The sequence below is a fragment of the Acanthaster planci genome, linkage group LG05 (assembly GCF_054643075.1).
Source record: "Acanthaster planci isolate LZ-2023a linkage group LG05, COTS_SCS, whole genome shotgun sequence".
NCBI lineage: Eukaryota > Metazoa > Echinodermata > Asteroidea > Valvatida > Acanthasteridae > Acanthaster > Acanthaster planci.
Genome location: NC_141781.1, coordinates 11,626,240 through 11,641,978, shown reverse-complemented (window position 1 = coordinate 11,641,978; position 15,739 = coordinate 11,626,240). Strand labels below are relative to the sequence as shown.

At 39.9% G+C, this 15,739-nt stretch overlaps 7 non-coding genes across 7 annotated transcripts; all 7 read left to right on the top strand.

Annotated features, from left to right (window-relative positions):
- The first annotated feature begins 2,629 nt into the window (after window positions 1–2,629).
- Window positions 2,630–2,723, top strand: Trnay-gua (transfer RNA tyrosine (anticodon GUA)). Its single transcript has 2 exons — window positions 2,630–2,666; window positions 2,688–2,723. It is a non-coding gene; the product is annotated as a tRNA-Tyr (tRNA).
- Window positions 2,724–6,681: 3,958 nt separating this feature from the next.
- Window positions 6,682–6,790, top strand: Trnay-gua (transfer RNA tyrosine (anticodon GUA)). Its single transcript has 2 exons — window positions 6,682–6,718; window positions 6,755–6,790. It is a non-coding gene; the product is annotated as a tRNA-Tyr (tRNA).
- Window positions 6,791–7,656: 866 nt separating this feature from the next.
- On the top strand, window positions 7,657–7,767 carry Trnay-gua (transfer RNA tyrosine (anticodon GUA)). The gene is made up of 2 exons: window positions 7,657–7,693; window positions 7,732–7,767. It is a non-coding gene; the product is annotated as a tRNA-Tyr (tRNA).
- A 2,043-nt stretch (window positions 7,768–9,810) lies between these two features.
- Window positions 9,811–9,919, top strand: Trnay-gua (transfer RNA tyrosine (anticodon GUA)). The gene is made up of 2 exons: window positions 9,811–9,847; window positions 9,884–9,919. It is a non-coding gene; the product is annotated as a tRNA-Tyr (tRNA).
- Window positions 9,920–11,948: 2,029 nt separating this feature from the next.
- Window positions 11,949–12,037, top strand: Trnay-gua (transfer RNA tyrosine (anticodon GUA)). Its single transcript is given in 2 exon segments — window positions 11,949–11,985; window positions 12,002–12,037. It is a non-coding gene; the product is annotated as a tRNA-Tyr (tRNA).
- Window positions 12,038–13,979: 1,942 nt separating this feature from the next.
- On the top strand, window positions 13,980–14,096 carry Trnay-gua (transfer RNA tyrosine (anticodon GUA)). The gene is made up of 2 exons: window positions 13,980–14,016; window positions 14,061–14,096. It is a non-coding gene; the product is annotated as a tRNA-Tyr (tRNA).
- Window positions 14,097–15,055: 959 nt separating this feature from the next.
- Trnak-uuu (transfer RNA lysine (anticodon UUU)) lies at window positions 15,056–15,128 on the top strand. The gene has a single exon. It is a non-coding gene; the product is annotated as a tRNA-Lys (tRNA).
- The last annotated feature ends 611 nt before the right edge of the window (window positions 15,129–15,739 follow it).

Below are 15,739 nucleotides of genomic sequence, written 5' to 3'. Positions count from 1 at the left end.
AATGTTGGCCAGTTCACTGCAAACCAAGGTGTTGTGTCATTAATTAAGAACCGGGTCAAAGTAAGTCAGAGAGTATCATGAGAAATAATAGAAAGAATTTTCGTCGACGTTGCCAATTGCAAGTAACAAGCAAAAAGAGTTGGAACTTATCGCAGGAAATGTTATAGATCACAGAGGCTGAGTAAATCATCAGTTCATCAATCTATGGAGGGCAAACGTGATCTCCACCCCCCTTTTTTTTCATCTCCACCCCCAATATAGCTGCCATGCAGGCACACTAAGTCAGTGTTATGTTGTGCTGCATGAGTCGAGGCTACTCGAAGGTTAATCATGTCAACAATATTCAACATACCTTTACTGTCCTAAAACATCCCGGAATTTATTTATTTACTCTAAAATCTATGTTTACTGTCCCTATTTCACATGAAAATTTTGCATGCCGCCACGCTGCAACCCGACTCCCACGGTTACGCTGTTGCTTCTGTCATGATACTTAGGGGAATGTTTTCCATCGCATTTTTTTTTTTTTTTGGTTACAATTTAGTAGGACTCTCCTTACCGTTCGACTGAAAATCGCCCAAATTTCTAAAGCCATATTAAAGGATATATTTTTCACGGTTGATGCGGCTGGTGGCTGCAGGGTAAGTTGGAATGGAACTGCTCCTAAATCCGACCCACCTACGGATTGTTTATTATTATGTTCACGTCCCAAATATCATTCTCAGAATATTTCTGTTAAAACTTGTGACATGCGAAAGTGATCTTAAACTAGAAAAGAGGATATGGTCAATGAAATGGTCAATTTAGGTGTGATGTTTCTTGATTTATTTCAAGTAGAATAAGAAAGACTTGCAAAAGGTTATTATGACTTCTGGTTATGTTTTTCAACATGTAGTAAAACACCCACGAAGCTCGGATTATCAGAATCGAAGGATGAAAAATTCAAAGGACACAGAAAACATCCACGAAACAGAATCTAGACGCAAATTCATTTTTTTATCAACGAAATTGAATTTTATTCTCCTAAGGGCGTACCCCAAAACCAAAGTTTTTCGGGGTGGAATTCCTTTGGGGCAGAACATTTGAAGATTTCGTTATGTAACCTTTTATGGCATCATCTGACGTATGAGGTCAGTTTTGGTGTGTTTTTAAATGCTTTTTTAATAAACAAAATTCCCCAAAGTTGGTGGGGGCGGGTCCCCCCGCACCCCGGCTCCTCCTTTGTCTTCGTTACTTGGCTGCGGCATGAAACTAAACACGAGTCTACGACAGTAGCCGCAGCCACAACCTTTGAGTAATGAGTAGGTGGTATTTTTGCACTACCGTCTCTTTTCACTCACCATGAATGAATGCCTCTGAAATACTGACCACTAACTTAATCAAAACACTAACATGCACAAAAACAACTAGACAGCCAAAAGTCTCAAAGGAGGTGGCGGGAAGATGACTAAATTGTTGTTAACAGTATAGCGAAAGAAAATGTAAACCTTTGACCGGGCATTGTGTCCAGGTTGAACTAGATTTTTGCGAATAGTACAGCAAAAGAACGTAAACCTTTGACTGGACATTGTGTCCAGGCAGAACTAGATTTTTGTGAATAGTATAACAAAAGAAAGTAAACCCTGGACTGGACATTGTGTCCAGCAGGCATAACTAAATTGTTGTTAACAGTATAGCGAAAGAATGTAAACCTTTGACCGGGCATCGTGTCCAGGCAGAACTAGATTTTTGAGAATAGTATATAGCAAAAGAAAAGTAAACCTTGACTGGACATTGTGTCCAGGCAAAACATATATTTGAAAATTGTACAGTAAAATCAAAGTAAATATATGACTGACCTGACATACTGAGACAGCCTCAAGAATCGCATCGATTGATACAAGCTCTTCAGAGCTTTTAAAGGGGAAATTTTCCGGTTAGAAGATATTAAGCATAAAAACGGGTAATTCGGCTGCGTCACAAATATTTTACTAATTATTACAGAGTACTCATTATGGTTGTCAGTAGTTGCAAGGCAAAAGGTAAGTATTTGCTATGTAAAGACGAAATAAATGAGCACTTTTTTTCTCAGTAAAGTCATCTGTTTTGCCTCTTACGCAAAGCATAGCACAAAGCGGCTGACAGGCCGAGGCCAAGGCCATTTCAAAGTGAAACAACCCCCCAAAAAACTACAATTAATCCACGACTTTACTCCCCTTTATAATAAATGGCAATCACCCACGCATGTATTTCAATCATTCCCGCGCTCTAAAATCGTGTAAGGTGCTTAAGGAAATTTTAAATTGTACAAATTCTCCCGTGCTTGTCATAACTACATTTATAAATGATGATTATAAAACCAAATAATGTGGTGTCTCATTCGTATCTTTAAGTTTATCTTACTAGAGTAAAACCCTGAACCATGCAGTAAAAGGCTAAACTTAAAGAAATTACAAATTAAAAGAAATTAAATCCTGGCTATATATCTCCTGTTGATGAGCACCCAGCTAGTGGACGGGAAACAAAACGCTTTGCAATATTTCCCGATAAACTCCGAAGCAAGGAATGTACATCTTAAGGGGAAAAAAGCCTCCATAAAATACAATGCAGTATATTTCCTGTCTAGAAGACTGGGTACACCAGCGGACTTCCTTCGGTAGCTCAGTTGGAAGAGCGGTGGACTGTAGACGTGTCGTAGTAAGGCATTCATCCATAGGTCGCTGGTTCGAATCCGGCCCGAAGGATAAGATAAGATTTTGTTTCTTTCTATTGATTGGCTTCTTTTTACAGTTCACACTGTCAGAGTGCCCACTGTGAAGAGAATAGTACCATCTTTCATAACCCTAACCCCGTGGGATGCATGTAAAATCATATTGAAATCAGAGGATTTGGGACTGTTAGGGCTATTACACCAAACATGTATTGATAAGAAACATGTCAACTCACTCTCCTTTTGTTACTTGAAACAAATTTAAAGTGTCATATATTACATCTTATACGCAGTTTATTCACCTCGGTGTCCATTCATCCTTGTAACTTTGTTTTGTTTTCACTTTAACACGTTTTTTAGGAGTCGTGGTGAGAAAGTAGCGCTTTCATTTTCGGAAAAACATAATAATAAAATATTTTAATAAGACAGTAAAAGTAAATGTCAAATACTTTGTATTTATGAGAAACGAAAGGTTGTGCGATGGCCCCAGTAAAATTCATGTGATAGACTCTTTAAACAGCCGAACATTCATTATGTCACTATAAATGAGTTTTTTTTTTTTTTTTTTTTTTTTGAGAGAGAAGACTCTTCTTGGCCTGGAGTTAATTAACAAACTAGGCATAATAACTGTTTAAAAGCGATAACGTGACGTTTGCCTGTAGTGTTGTGAAATGCTTTGCACGATTTGAGTGTCACTCAGGGACACCGTAAAATAGTATGGTAAAATCATTATAATAAGTTCCAGGTTGAGTGGGTGGAGTTAAGTTAGTCACGGATCCCAAAACGTTCGGCGCATGACCCTCAGCAGAGAGCAATATCGCAATTTCCGTGTGCATTGTGGAGGCGATACCCAGGGCTAGCGCTGTGTGATGCAAAGGCTATGAATGGATGTACATGTACGTGTACATGTACATGTACATCTACATGTAGAGTACACTATTCTGAACATGTACAGTACATGTGCATGTTACTTACATGTACAATGTACATGTACGTCGCAAGGACAAACCGTGCCTTGACGTACAAGTGTACTGTATGCGAGCACCAACAAAGCCAACGCACCCTGCACAGAATGTATTAATATAATGCACAGTGTACTGTACATGTACATTCTACAGCTACATTGTAATGTACATGTACATGTACGAGCAAGCGCAGGTGCAGCAGGTTTCGTGTATGCCGACGTGCTACGAGACTGCTGCATGTTTGGGCTTCAGTGCGGATCTTGCCGTGGAGACATGAACCACCGTGGTGATCAGATACGATCTCGAGGAAAAACTAAAGGCTAGCTACACATTTTTATTTTTTTCGGATTAGGGATCCGCTGACCTTTTTGGAGGGAGGCAGATACAATCTAGTTGTGCCAGTTTTTAATGTTGTTTTAGCAGTGTCAGAAAAATTATAAACTTAACGGCTAACAGTACCTAAGCCACATTTGCTTAACTTGATGCTTATATGGCTTGTAGTCAATTTCTTTATTTACAAAGAAAACAGATGCTGATGTAAACTCCGATGTGACTTTTTTATTCCATCTATAGACAGTACCTCCTTTAATACTCAAAATAAAAAAGTCTAACATTCATTATTCTAATTATGGTTGTAAGGAGACCCAGCTTAGCCATTGTATAAAATTCAAGTCGTGTACCCATTTCATCAGATGTCTGTTAACTTAATTTCAAGACATTCTCAGTCCAGTCTGAAAAGCTGGACGAATTGCATGTGGCAAAACATTTCGGCCTATTCACTTTGACTTCATGCATAGATGCGGATCAGACAGAATTAGATTCAGATTCTAGGCCTACCAACTGAAAATATTTGGCTTGTGATTCTGGAAGTGTTGGGAACTATCTCCCTCCCAAAAAACTTGAAAGGCCGGTTCACTCTTCTCACAAAAGTGAACATAAATGCCAATTTGTAAGGCCAGTTCAAATAATCGTGCTGCGATTTCGCGAAAGTTGAGCACATTTCAGCTCGAGTAAAATTTTGCTGCCAAACTTTCGTGACTTCCGAAGGCCTCGTATGAGCCAGCCGTTAAGCGTCTTGCCCAAACCTTCCAAGGTTTTGCAGATATTCTCACTGGTTTAATACGAGGCCGAAAGATTTTCTCCGCCAGAAACCGTCCTTCTAAATTCCAAGTCTGTAATTTTCAGTCAAATTATAGTCATAAACACGGACGGCTTTGATGTTTCCTCAGATTTTATTGAAATATTTTTTTAGATCATTTAACATCCTCTAATTTGTCACATTTTCAATAAATCTTAAAGGGTGAAAACAAAAACTCAAAAAAGCAAACCAAAAACACAAACTGACTTGCAGAAACTAGTCCCTCTCCATTTAGAAATGATCGGCCTTTGGCTGATAAATCCTCCACGAAGATGAGAACGTTCTTAAGGGGCGGGGATAGATCCGAAAAGAAGAGGTGTGGTTGGGGTGGTGATGTAGAATTCAGTCTGCTCACAATGATTCAACCAAAGGTAAAATATCTGGAAGTAACCTGTAGGGTTATAAAATTGATTTACATTTTTGGAGTGTACCGGATTTTTCACACACCCCCGCATACCCCCTGTACGTTTTTACCCTTAATTTGACAGCTCATTTGGCACAGCGGTGGACAGTAGCATGCATGCGTGATCCATAGGTCGCTGGTGCAAATGTTCAACCTAATGTTTCCAGCTTCTGTATACCTCTCTGTCTCTTTGAAGGCAAATGACGGCCATGCGGTAGAATAGGCCTATCCAGCGGGGAGGAGAGCTGGGAAGTTGTTCCCCACCGGCCGTGTTGTAATTCTTTTGTTAAATTGAAAGCGGCAATGTTTTAAAACAGTACTAACGCCTTTCTTTATGGGGGTGAGGATTATTTTATGGATGAAAAATTTGGACAGTTTTTTTAGCAAAAAAAAAAAATTCTACTCCCCCCAATCCAAGACCTGGATACTGGTGACAATATAGATTTAAGGCGTGGACATGTATTGTAGTCTGTACGGTTGTTAATTAGGTTGTTACTATTGGCTTGACTTCAGGGCAACTGAACTAAAAATTTAGATTTTTTTTTCACGTTCTTCACTGACGATTTCGTTTTCTTGATCATGGTACCGTAACAATAATACCCATTGTACAAATTGCACTGGAAACTATATGAACTAAGGCCACTGTAAATGATGGGATGATGCGTTACCATGGTAACTAGATTCGTCTATATCGGGGGTTAATGTCTAATTTGAACCCAAATTCGTAGGTTAAAAACTTGTTTGTTGTACTAACTTCTCAGACTAGTAAGCTCACTCGGTAGACAACCAGACTACGGTCATGTGTCTGGTCCCATCATACCATGCGCGCATTTTGGGACGATATACCCTCACTTTTAGATTGATAAAAAAAAAGAAATCACTCTGAAAGATTTTCATAGTTAGGTTACATTCACAGACGTGGGTGTTACATAAGCCAAACACTCAGTTTTTTGACAAATTTGCAGGCCCAGAAACACAAGACTCTATAATAGTTTGCAAATACCTCAAGGTAGTCTCTGTCACCTTCGATAGCTTAGTTGGTAGAGCGGAGGACTGCAGGAATTAAAGCCGGCCGTAAGTAACGCTGACCCGCATGAATCCACAGGTCGCTGGTCCGCATTCGGCTCGAAGGATTTATTTTTTTTTTTAGCTTCTTGAGTCAGATTAAAAGAAGGAAACTGCTTTTCCTACAAGACCCATATCGCTGAATTAATCATCAACATTATTTTTCTTTCAGAACACAAAATAAACTTCATGTTTTATCCTGGAGTTGCAAACTTGCATATAATTTTTAGTTTCCACGTGAAAGAAAACACTGCCGTTTGCATGAAATGTATTTGTATCAGCAAGTAAGGGTTGAGTGCGTATTTTTGTGGGAATGATATAACTTGTGGATAAGAGGAGACAATAGTTGGCAAACACTTTACTAGTCAAGAAATACAGGAACTCCAGCATAGTTAAAAAAATTTCGTAAATTTGTATAGCTCCTTCGATAGCTCAGTTGGTAGAGCGGTGGACTGTAGGAATTAAGGGCCCGTAGGTTAAGCAGTCCCGCATGAATCCATAGGTCGCTGGTTCGAATCCGGCTCGAAGGATTTCAAACTTTTCTTTTTCGTTTTCTTGATTCATTCATTTTCTTGATTCATTCGTTGCCTACAAGACTCCTTTTTCTGAAAACAAACTTTTATTTTTATTTTTCTTTCAGAACACAGAATTAATTGGGTGTGTATTTTCATGGGAATGATATAACTTGCAGATAAGAGGAGACAAGAATTGGCAAGCATGGTTAGGGGAATCGCTATATTGGAGTCAGATCTCGACACTGTTTCAGAGCAGAGAGGGCTTTTTTAGGCAGGTGACAAATAATGGGGAACATGACTCTTCACAAAACTGCAAAACTATTGCTAGTCAATTCCGAAGTTTTCATGTTCTTGATGAAAATATTTGAGATTCACAAGGGATTCAAGCCATGCTCCATTATCTGCTCAGTATTTTGGAATATCATGCTATTCAACTTAACGTATTAGGTTATATTCAGGGGCGGTACCACGTGGGGCGTGGGGGTGCACACCCCCTTTTTTCACCAAAAACATAATAATAAATGCACAAATTAAAAAAAAAGAAGCAATAGAGGGATGGAGAAGAAGGAGAAGAAAAACGAGGGGTCATAGTGCCTAAAATGGCACCACATAGCGCCTACAATCTAAAATGGCCTAGACCCCACAGCGTAAAGGCTGCGCTCTACGCGCTCGCAGGCATTTTACCATTTCTGCTTTCGTTCACACCCCCGTTTGGAAAATCGGGAATCACGCCCCCTTTGGGAAAATCCTGTATCGACCCCTGATATTCACAGACTTGGGTGTCAACGTTTGTCAGAAACTAGGTTTCTTGACAACTTTGCGGGTCATGACATACAGGAACTCCACCATACATGTAGTTTAAAAAAGTTCCGTACATAGTACCTTCGATAGCTCAGACGGTAGAGCGATGGACTGTAGGAATTATGGCCGGTCGTAGGTAGTGCAGACTTGCATGTATCCATAGGTCGCTGGTTCGAATCCGGCTCGAAGGATTTAAATCTTTTTCTTTTTCATTTTCCTGATTCAGATTAAAAGAATTAATGTAGGAAACTGTGTTGCCTACAAGACACTCATTTATGAAAAAACCTCAAACATTATTTGTTTTTCAGAACACAGAATTAATTGGGTGTGCATTTTCATGGGAATGATATAACTTGCAGATAACAGGAGACAAGAATTGGCAAGCATGGTTAGGGGAATCGCTATATTGGAGTCAGATCTCGACACTGTTTCCGAGCAGAGAGGGCTTCGCCAGCTCAACGCTTTAAAGACCAGAATTCGTAATTTTCAGACACTCTGCTTCGACTTGGAAGAAAGTGATCGACACCATGGGTATTTCAATGTCAAACAAAGGCTAGGCCTCGCTTTGGTGGTGGACGAAGCTCTGTAAAGTCAGTCGGTAGAACATCAGACTTTTAATTCTTAAGGTCAATGGATCAAGTCCCGGAGCGGGAAAACTTGGCTAAATAATACATACTCTGAGTTTTGTAATGTTGGTCTTCTATCACATTAAAAAAAAAATCGTTTGCCAAGAATTTTTGCCCAAGAATCGTTTGCCCAGAATTAATTGGGTGTGTATTTTTATGGGAATGATATAACTTGCAGATAAGAGGAGACAAGAATTGGCAAGCATGGTTAGGGGAATCGCTATATTGGAGTCAGATCTCGACACTGTTTCAGAGCAGAAAGGTCTTTTTTAGGGAGGTGACAAATAATGGGGAACATGACTCTTCACGAAAAATATGTATATAAACAAAAGATGTTTTAGTTAAGGATTTTTTTTGCGGTTACACCATGTACAATATTCTCTTTTATGAGTATGTGTGGTTCTGAGAAGAACCGGTTTACTCTCGACAGTACACCGTACACACAGTTACACCGTTGTACACACAGTTACACAGTTACACCATGTACAATATTCTCTTTTATGAGTATGTGTGGCTCTGAGAAGAACCGGTTTACTCTCGACAGTAAACCGGTTCTTCTCAGAACCACACATACTCATAAAAGAGAATATTGTACATGGTGTAACCGCAAAAAAAAATCCTTAACTAATTGTCGATCCGCCATGCAAACCTTCAAGCGCTACCTAACAAAAGATGTGATTAATTATTGCTAGTCAATTCCGAAGTTTTCATGTTCTTGATGAAAATATTTGAGATTCACAAGGGATTCAAGCCATGCTCCATTATCTGCTCAGTATTTTGGAATATCATGCTATTCATCTTTATGTATTAGGTTATATTCAGGGGCGGTACCAAGGGGGCGTGGGGGCGCACGCCCCCTTTTTTCACAAAAAAAAAAATAAATGCATAAATTTTAAAAAAGAGGAAATAGAGGGATGGAGAAGAAGGAGAAGAAAAACGAGGGGTCATAGTGCCTAAAATGGCACCACATAGCGCCTACAATCTAAAATGGCCTAGACCCCACAGCATAAAGGCTGCGCGCTACGCGCTCGCAGGCATTTTACCATTTCTGCTTTCGTTCACACCCCCTTTTGGAAAATCGGGAATCACACCCCCTTTGGGAAAATCCTGGATCGACCCCTGATATTCACAGACTTGGGTGTCAACGTTTGTCAGAAATTTCGCAAGTCCGGAATTTCGAGAACTCTGTCATAGTTTAAACAAATTCGACACCGTGAATCCATAGGTCGCTGGTTCGAATCTGGCTCAAAGGATCTAATTTTTTTTTTAGTTTCTTGAGTCAAATTAAAAGAAGGAAACTGCTTTCCCTACAAGACCCATATCGCTGAATTAATCATCAAACATTATTTTTCTTTCAGACCACAAAATAAACTTCATGTTTTATCCTGGAGTTGCAAGCTTGCATATAGTTTTTAGTTTCCACGTGAAAGAAAACACTGCCGTTTGCATGAAATGTACTTGTATCAGCAAGTAAGGGTTGAGTGTGTATTTTTGTGGGAATGATATAACTTGTGGATAAGAGGAGACAAGAATTGGCAAGCACTTTGTTAGTCAAGAAATACAGGAACTCCAGCATAGTTAAAAAAAAAATCGGGACACTGAATGGCTCCTTCGGTAGCTCAGTTGGTAGAGCGGTGGACTGTAGGAATTAAGGGCCCGTAGGTTAAGCAGTCCCGCATGAATCCATAGGTCGCTGGTTCGAATCCGGCTCGAAGGAATTACCTTTTCTTTTAGATTAAAACTCTGGAATTGCCTTGCCTACAAGGCCCTTATCTCTGTATTAGTCACCACACATCAATTTCCTTCAGAATTTCCTTTCTTTCCAGAATTTATTTCATGTTTTTTCCTTGAGTTGCAAGTAGTGTAACATTGCAACAATTTCGGGATTAAAAGCAAACTTTTGGTGTTATCAGATGAAAAGACCAAAATGTATTACTTCATCACCGCTGGTGTTACTTTATACACATACAAGAGTTAAAATGCACTGGAGGGTGTTAAAAGTAACACCAACAGCTTTGAAATAACACCAAAAATTTTAACACAGGTGGAATGTATTGGATTGGTCCTCTGATAACGCCAGGCTTTTTGTCGTGATTTGTTATGATTTTATTGTGATTTTTTTCCAAGTGAAACATTCTGCACGTTTGAATGCATTGTAATTATTTTGTAAACAGGTATTGGGGCGAGCACAGTATAGTCCACAAACGTGGCGAGCTTCGACGTTCACTTGACTTTCTTCACACAACGTTACCAAGCCTCTTTCTTGAAAAACATAGAACTCCTTTGGCTAAAAACTTGCACTATTACTTTCATGATACACGGTGTTGAACCTTTGTGAATAATTTCAGTGTCATGAAATTTCCTTCGAAATCCAAAGTTTCGGCGTCCGGACATTGGGCTCAAATTAAGATGAGTGTTCCCTAACGTGGCGCACTTGAAAAAAATCTCAGAAAAAATCCCACATAAACATTTACAAAATCCTTTGAAGTTGATAAATTCTTGTAAATCACCATTACTGCCACTCCGAAAACCATCCACATGTTTGTGGGAATTTTTTTCCCTATTTGGGCACATTTTTGAAGAGTTCATTTCGCATATCGGAAAAAAATCTGAGCAAAAAAATATTGCTCTGTTAAGACACAATAGTCGAAAAGTGAAAGTGCGCTACGTTAGGGTACATCAACAACACAAACATCCTTAGTTGTAAGCGATGGACTTCAGTCATAACGCGTGATGTCAAGCGCCATCGTTTTCAAATCCGGCTTGTAGCGAAGTGGTTTTTTTTTATTTTCTTGTTTTGACAAAAAGGTTTGTACATTGGGTGCAATAATGGTGAAAGCTTGATTTGAACATGGCTCAAAGTGATCTCTGTCCAATTTGTTTTCACGGGCAAACATTTCATAGCGTTGTTATAAATAGCACTGATGAGCAGCCGTATAAAAACGGGCTTATCCGATATCACCGCGCTTAATTTTTGCTCGCTTGTTCAAAACTACACGAACAGTGGACGAAGCTTGCTTATTCTTGCTTGTAGGTATCTGGTTCGTCTCTGGCTCAAATGAATTAACCTTTCCCTGTTCTCAAGGCCCATATTCTGTATCGGCCTTACAGAGCTTGGATGGAAGCCGCCGCCTCATCCCCATCGATATTTCATTCGATATCGCCGCAGTGCATTTTTTCAGGAGCTGAGCCTTTCGAAGTTTTTAGAGTAACTCGTTTCGGTCATTTTGACACCAATTTTGAGGAAATCGAATACAATGGTCTTGCGTAGAGTGAATTTTTCAGAGAAAGGTCAGCCAAAATTATATTGGCTATATTTTGGGTATATTTTTCTATTTCGGTTCTCAATGTAAGCGGGCTACCGCGCATGTAGCCTGTAGCTTCAAATGGCCACAAGACGAAAAAACATACGTTTGATTGAGTTCAAACGTCCGATTTGTAATAAGGAGTTTTTTCACATACATGCATGCTAAGCATTAAAATACTCAATTGCGGCACAGCCGAGTTGGGGGGGGGGCAGAATTCCACCCCGGCTATGAGATGGGCCAAAATAACCCGGCTCTGGTAGGTTAAATCAAACATAATTTTCTGTCAGAACATGAAATTAACTTCATGCAGGCCTACCATATTATCCAGCACTTTTGTAAACTTTATTTCTTTTCTTGTTTCCTAATCGAAAACTTGTACCTTTACATGAACTAAAATTATAATACTAGCAAATATAAGGTCCAGTTCAAAACGTACATCCTTCGATAGCTCAGTTGGTAGAGCGGTGGACTGTAGTCAAGTGCAAGCATGCATCCATAGGTCGCCGGTTCAATTCCGGCTCGAAGGAATGCTGCTTTTTGACAAGTGCTTTACATTCGGACAACAGAACCATATTTTTTCACTTCTACTCGTATGTGACAGTTTCACGTACTTATTCACATACGTACGGAAATAATTTTATGCATGTGGTGGTAAATGTTTCCGTACAGATTGGACCGTATTAACGTACATGTACTTAGAATCCAGGAACGAGTGGCCTGAGGTTTGCCCAGGCTTGTTTGCGCAAATGTCCTGCGTAACAGCGGCAAGGCGAGAAGAAGTTATGATTAACAGAGAAGCCAGGCAACATTAATCATCTTGCTTACCGCGAGATCGGGCTGCCAATTAAACAGGACCCAAAAGATGGTGTTCTCCAGCAAAATCTTTTAAACTGATTTCTTATACATGTATTTGTAACAACGGCACCGTGATGTGAGTGTGTGTGATCCATCTTTGTGATCCAGCAGAGGCGTACATCTCCTTTTTGATACAAGATGAAAAATGGTACTTTACAGATTCTATTTCCGTCACGACCCCTATTTAGACAGGTGGGCGTTCTCATGCTGTTTAATAACTCAGAGTAAAAATCGCACAATCGCATTCCGCAAAGTTGAAATAGTGTATAGGCTAACAAAAACAATGCACTGGTGAGTGTAGGACATTGGTTTGGGTTGTTTCCACCCCTTCAGCCATCAAAAATTAGAAATTAAAGCAAAACAACAAAAAAGGCAGTCCTGTTCAAAAACCTTCTTGACAGTTATTTCCCCGCCCCTTGAGCCAAACCTTAAGCCGACTTTTGCTATGTTAACCATCTTGATATCAAGCAGGAGCTTGTTTGCAGACGCCTGCGTCGATGAAAAAGGGGTATTGTCTATTATTTTCACGGTGCCTCTCAGTTCGCTTCTAAAGGGTGGTGTCAAAATGACGGAAACCATCCAGAGGGAAGGGCGGATCCAGAACCATGTGAGGGACAGGGGGAGGGGGACAATTCTGGGTGGTGAATTGGGAATTTCTTCCGGTAATCTTTTATTGCCTTCAGAGGGTTGAGTCTAAATTTCGGGGCGTTTTACACGCTTTTTGAAGGAGGGAAAAAAGAAATAATGCCAATTCAAATTGCTACACAATTCCTCCTTGGGAGTAACCCCCCCCCATCTGCCAGTGTTTCATAATTGCTGGTATGGAAAGGCATTAATTAATTTTTGGTTTTATTTATTTATTGATTGATTTGGAGGAATGATATGAAATGAATACATGAGGAGACAAGAACGGGCATGCGCGGCACCGGTTGGAAAGACGCTTATAGCAGAGCTGGTGGGCTTTACTGGTTCGACGTTTTTACGGTGAGAATTACACTACTCAACAAACGTCACGTCAAGGGCCACTTTTTTTTACTTGTATTTTTTTCCAACCAATGAGCTTTCATTTTTTTTTTTGTCTAAATGGTGTTCTCATTGGAATCAAAAAATTTGAAAATGTGCAATGGTGCAAGAGACATTCAGCAGTAAAACATCTCATATAAAAAGTATACACGAAATAAAAAGTGGTCCTTGACGTTTTTGAGTAGTGTGCTTACTGAGGAAATAAATAGGTGCCTGGCCGGTCTTAAACGTTCGGATCAGGAGAATGGACGCCAAAAATACCTGAGCCGAATGGGCATTTTCGGCATTGGGCCAGTATTAAACACTTCTTGTATACGTACCTTCCCTGGCGTAACTTGCTATGAAACAGGGTAGGCATACACACTTCCATTAACTTTATATAGTTACCTTTGTGACCCTATAATACTTATAACACGTGTTTTGGGTGCGCTTTGCGTCACACTGTGTGGTATACAAACTTGCAGAGATTGTTTCTCTGAAGGAATGAAACTGAACGCGTTCAACGAATACGGATCCAGAGCGGACCAAAACGTTTTCGTGAAAAGACGGTGGTGGTTTTCACTCTGCCAAAGACGTCATTCAGTGGTGTGTCCTTCGATAGCTCAGTTGGAAGAGCGGTGGACTGTAGGCAGGTCTTGGTACGATTAAAAGCACGGTACGTTACCGGCAAAAATCCATAGGTCGCTGGTTCGAATCCGGCTCGAAGGAGCGTCTTCTTTTTTATTTTGTTTTGTGCGGGCTTGTGAAGTTGGGTCATGTCAAGTTTCACATCATTCAAGAACGGGCACGGGGCATGCACAGTATGTTGTCAGCCTCGTTTTTCGTGGGACCAAGACAGTGCTGAAATGTAATGCATACCCAGCAACGTCTCTTCCCAGAGTAGGTTAGGACACGTGATATCTGAGCTTGCAGTGCATTTATCTTATTGTTTGGCTTCGAATAATGGTACCAACTGTTGAACGCCTGCGCACAAAACATTTTCGACAAAACGGGAATTATGGCCAAACGGTACTATATACGATGCATAGGCCTAGGCCTACCGCTATTCGCAGATTTCTTGCTGACTTTTACAAAGCACATAAAATGGCTGAGGAACACTTTCTGTTTAGGAATGTGCCCCAAGATATTGTATGTACACGATTTATCGCATCAAATTATCTTGTTGTCCTGCATTTGCTTAACACATCCATCCGAGTTATCTCGTTCACCACGTTGACAACAGCCTATTCTTGAAAGTCTCAAAACTGAGAGATCAGTCTTTTCCGTTTCTGCTAATCCATAGATCGGAAAGTCATTAAAAAGAAAAACAGGACAGAAAAAGAAACATAACATGAACAAACTTTCCTCGGCCCCAAAAACAGATGGTGTGAGACTTTTTAGCCAATCGTGTAAAGTTTTAGCCTAAGATTAGACCCAAGAGGTGATGGGCCATTGTCACGTCCTCCTTGGTAATACTGAGAATTTCTCTTACAGGCATAGAAATGTTATAAAACAACATAAATTATGTTATAAAACGACATTAAAAACAGTATAAAAGTCACTCCTCTATCTTTCTAGGTCAGGTATAGCTTATTCATTGTCAAGGAGCAACCCCTCTTCGAATATAGGCCTATTTTGTTATCGGCTGATCGACGTAACAATTTTGTGCCCGCAGGAAACCTCAGAGAGCCCGGTTAGCTCAGTCGGTAGAGCATCAGACTTTTAATCTGAGGGTCATGGGTTCAAGTCCCATACTGGGCGATCCATTTTTTTAAAGAAAATGTCACGCGAGTGTCAATATATTGTGGTTTAGAAGTCATTCAAAATATTTCAATAAAAAGTATAGGTTTCCAAATTATTGATCAGGTGAAAAAAAGAGAAACCATTCAAGTCGACCACTTTCATTTCAAATGAAAAACTTTGTTTTATTGCCAATTTACAAATACTGGGATTTTGTTTGTTTTCCTATCGAAGCAAAGTCTGACTTATACAAGGTCTATGTGTCAAGGATTCCTCTTTACTATTTCAATGAACAGTTCCCTTGAGGGGCGGATAAGTCCCGATTATTAGTTTCCTTTCCTAATTTCCCAAAAGCAATCAGCGCATAACATTGATTTTGTACGGCCCTGTACTGTTAACATGCCATATGAATCCAAAACCCCACGTCCCCACTCGCATAGAAAAATTGTTTGCGTATAAGGTTACGAATCCCAATCGCGCCAATAAAGGACCAATTTTCAGCCTGACACTATTTCGTTAAAACGAATTAGTGTGGCTTAAAATTGATACTTCAGAGGCACGATTGGGCTTTCGTACGTATATAACCGTGGTTACCACGCGGTGTTTCAAGAACCGCAACAGAGCATTTGGAA